Here is a 5003-nt window from a genome sequence, read left to right as displayed (position 1 = left end):
CAGTCATAGCATTAACGAAAAAAAAAAAAAGGTTTTTTTTTGTTTTTTTTTTTTGTTTTTTTTTTACTTTTCAGAACTATAACAGTAATGATTATCAGAGGAAAAGTATACGCTATCAAAAAGCAGCTAAATAAAATGATAGTGTCCCCTCACTTATTCAATAAACTAAGTTCTAAAATTTTAGAAATTTCAGATTAAAATTATTGTTTTAAATTAGTTTCCACCAATATTAAATGGTCCATCTTGATTCTTTTACCTTAGAGTGTCAACCCCCACATCCAACTGCTTACTTGACACACTGAAGTGATTTTTATAACTGTCACCTCAAATATAAATAAAACTCTTGATATGGCTCCAAACCTGTCTTTCTAAAAAGCAGTTACTAACATAAACTCAACTGCTCAAGCCGAAAATGCAAGGACTGTTGTTATGGATGAATTTGGGTCTCCCCAAATTCATATGTTCAACTCCTAACTCTAATACAATGATATGCAGAAGGAACGCCCTTAGATGAAGTCAGGGAAGTAGAGTCCTCATGATGACATTAGAGTCCTCTTAAGAAGAGGAAGAGAGAGCAGAGCACATTCTGCCACTTGATACAGTGAGAAGGCAGCCTTTTTTCATCAAGAAAGAGAGCCCTCTTTGGGAATTCAATCTACCTGTACCTTTGATTTTGCATTTCCCAGACTCCACAACTATGGGAAACAAATGATTAAGTGCTTAAGTAATCCATTTTAGGATATTTTATTATGGAAGTTCATACACACTAAGAACATCCTTAATTCTTATCCTGTCGTTCACCTAAACCATTATACTCTATTATCTATACAGTAAAAATAGAAATATTTATCATGATTCTATTTCTGATGTCTTTACTGTCAACATTTTTGTCTAATAACTGCAATGAAATCCTAATTGGGGGTTTTCTCATTTGAACTATTTTGGCTGGCTCAATTTTCTCTTTTTTTTCATTCAAATGTTCTAAATTTTATAAAGTAAGCATATATTATTGTTAGTAGAAATTTTGTAAAAATAAAATGAATTAGGCCACTAGAGAAGAAAGTCACGAGATATCATTTCTATAGAGTGAAGTTTGCAAATGCTTTGGTGAGTAGGCAATTCTATTTGCCTAGAGTGTATCACTGGCTAAAGAGAGCTATTCTCAGTTTTAAAATAAAACACTTTGAGCAGCTTCTTTGGATTTTTAAAGCAACTTCTTTATACATCTCTTATTAAACCCATTTATGCTGATTGCTGTGTAATCTACATGGAAAAAGGATATGATTCATTTCATAGTCCTTATGAGTGCTTATATTCATTTTCCCCCCTGAATCTTTAATTGTTGGCAGAATCGAGTGTTCTCTGCAGCTGATTCTTGGGCTCTGATGGAGACATTTCAATGTGAAAGGAGAACATGACTTTGGAATTAGGTAAACTTGGGAGTAAATCTGATTACTAGAAAATAATCTTTCTCTCCTTCTCTCCTTTTCTCTCTTTCTCCTTCTTTCCCTTTTATGTCTTTCTTTTTTTCTAGTATTAGTGAGCACTCAGTTTATTAGAAGGTCTCTACCAAGCACCAAAGATACAGAGGTAAATAAGAACATTGTTAATGACCTCAAGATTTTCTAGTTTTCTTGAGAAATCTCTTAGAGGAATATGAGGCATATTGAGAAATAAAAATATTAATGGTTGCAATGTTAGGGAAAGCTTCAAAAGATATGAAAGATAGAACTCAATTCCAACTCATCAGAGAAGGTATCTTCCTGAGGTACATGACAATATCTCATGAATATTCTTTTCTCAATTATTATATTTTATCAAAGTAACATTATCTTGGGAGATTTTTCAGTGTTTCTTTCATGAGATTAAGTGTTCATGAGATTATTTAATATAAAGCATGCAAATTATAGCAATCCAATTCCATGCATATTTTTGTGTCTACTCATTTAGGTAAAAAGAATGTTATAAGGACTAGTAATCACAGGTGCCCTGTAATAATAAATTCAGTTACAAAATTAAAAACAATATTTTAAAAATAGACAAAACAACTACTTCTAATTGAAGAATCACATAAATTTTCCCCAAGTAATCATGGACTGAATTATTGATATATTCGTTGTACTTAGATGAATAAATTTGTAGAAAATAAACAAACAACAACAATAAAACAAAACCAAAAAAACTTGTCTGGACTTTCTATGATCTTCAATAAAGGCATAGAGATGAGTATAAAATAAATCTTTTTGGATATATAAAATTAGTGAAAAGAGCAGTAGCAGAGGGGAATCCAGTTTTGTGCAGTCTTGAGTTTATAAAATTGGGAGAGAGAAAAAAATAAAAAATAAAAATTAAGGGAAAATATAATGTATTCAGAAGGAGAAGAAAATTGCAACAAACTCTACAGTTTTGGAAAACGAAAATTTGCCATTATAAACAAAAATAAATCAAAAAGATTGTTGTCATCATAACTGGGGTAGAATACTGAACTCAACTCTGCTGAAACAAGAAGCAGACAGATTGTCTTTTGTTTTTCTTTTCTCTTTGGGTGTCAGAGACTGAACCAGGGTCACTCAACCCTGAGCGACATCCCCAGCCCTCTTTATTTTAGTCTCAAAGAAGTCACTGAGTACAGAAACATAAGTTACCCTTTATTTTAATTAAAAAGTTTTACACACTTGGATATTTTTCTCTTCTATAGTTATTAGCTTCTCTCTCTTTGATTATATCTTCATCTGTCAAAAATTTTGTGAAATAATTTTCCATTAAATATTCAGCTTTTCCTCCAGCAAGGTTAGTTAGGACCAAAATTAAAACAAATCATGGGATGAGACAGACATCATTACCCTTATGTACACGTATGATTACACAAATGGTATGAATCCACATTGTGTACTACTATAGAAACGAAATGATGTACCCCATTTGTGTACAATGAATCAAAATGCAGTGTATAAAAAAATAAAAAATAAATAAATTACAAAAAAGAAAATTATCTCAGTTCTGTTGCTCATTATTGGTAACATCTCGGAAATTTCTGAATTGTTGAACTTAAGGAAACTGCCACCAAACTTCTCTCACACGTCAGCTGTAAAATTTTGGAAAATTTCGGTTTTTCTTGTACAATGACTGATCATTAAAAACTCTATGACTTTATTCTATTTATTAACCAATTTACCTTATGTCCTCATTGTACATGTATAGTTTATGTTTAATTCTATTTTTATCAACATCTGTATTTTCAAGTAAATACACTGAATTACTGAGTCCTTTTGGTGTGATTAAGCAAAGCCAACTCAGACCAGGCAAGACATGGACAAAACAGACTTGACAGAGTACACTCTGGCTCTTTGTACTGATTAGCCTGAGTGCTTTGTAGAACTTCAATGAAGAGAGACGCAAAATGGACAGCAAAGGACCAGACATGCTTTGGTTCATGATAGAAATGCTTCTAGTATGCCCATAAAACAGAACTTTTAAACTTTCTCCATTTTTGTAGCCACTTAACTGTGGAGATGAAAATCAACAGGCTGTTTATGTAGGAACAGAGAATTTTTTAAAATTTACTTTTATTTTGTTTACTTTTATGTGTACAATATGAACACAATCTCAAATTGAAATAATAACTCCAGAAATTAAAACAAAGGACTAATTTGATATTGAAATATTAAAAAAGAAACTTTATGTATAAATATGTTCAGGACAGCTAGTAATCTTGCCTTAACAGGAAAAAGAGCAAAGAAAAATACTTAATTGAAATCCAAACTAGTAGTTAGTTTGAACAAAAATCCATTAATACCTCTAAAACTGTGTTTGTGCATATGTATACAGAAAAATTCTCAAGGACAAAATAAAATAAAATGTGCATTACATGCCATCTAAAGTAAGTTTCATTTCAGCCCTTGAATAGATAAAATGCTGCAAATGGAACACAGCTGGAAAAAAAAAGACTAAAGAAAGATTTGAAATAATATTAAAATGGGCCTTTAATGTCACTGAGGTAATTACTTTTCTCATGAAATAAGTGCTGTACTTTACCAGTAAAAGAGAGGATGACACTGTTTTTCTCCTTCATAGTTGAAACATGATTTAACGCAGTTCATTTAAGAGAGCCTCATATTTTCTTGTCATATTTTGACCATGATTTATTCAGAAAAAAATTTCGCTTTTCAATTTAAATATAGTGTACAGTCATACTAATCTGTATGTATATTAAAATTCACAACAACAAACTTGGAAATAATTAAAGTTCAATTTGCCTTTCTTCTCTAACCAAATCTCACAAAGCATAAATGAGAAGCTTAGATAAAACTCATTCATATTATCTGGGAATTGTCATTAGTATTTTGAAAAAGGAATGAAAGTGTTTTGATCATATCTAAATTCGTTATGCATAGATTTGTCATACCTACATAGCTTATAATGACATAATTTTAGTGTTGTGTTAAAAATTAAAATCATTCTTTCACCAACTATTTTCACATATAAAAGAAATTGCATTTCTAATCTATACAGAATTAGTTGCCTAGATAATGTAAAATAAAGTTGGGTTGGGTCAATTTGAACCTTCTGAAATCACTAGTGTTCAAGCATATTCTCCCATAATTAGTTTGAGGATATGTGTAAGTTGATTCTGAAATATTTTATGTGTTTATCTATCGTTTTCTTTTGCATTGTGAAGCTCATGTTATTTTCAAGTGCATGGAATCTAAAATATCTGTAACATTTTAGGACATTAGGATGAAACGCTATACTACATACAACTATCTATTGCAAAATTGCATTTGACCAACTCTTGCGAGGATATATTAAGGCTCTATTCCAGGTCCTTGCACATGTTAAGTATGACCTCTGCCTTTAAGTTACATTCCCCAGCCCCTAAACTACTTTTTCAATAGGAAATACCACCAAATATTAATGGTGTCATTGGGTGTATAAATTGATACACCCAATTTAATATCTTCCTTTTTTTCCTTTCTTTCTTTCATTTTTTGTGATAATGTGGT

Source organism: Sciurus vulgaris (genome assembly GCF_902686455.1).
Source record: "Sciurus vulgaris genome assembly, chromosome: 5".
Classification (NCBI taxonomy): Eukaryota; Metazoa; Chordata; class Mammalia; order Rodentia; family Sciuridae; genus Sciurus; species Sciurus vulgaris.
Note: the sequence above shows the minus strand (reverse complement) of the source record.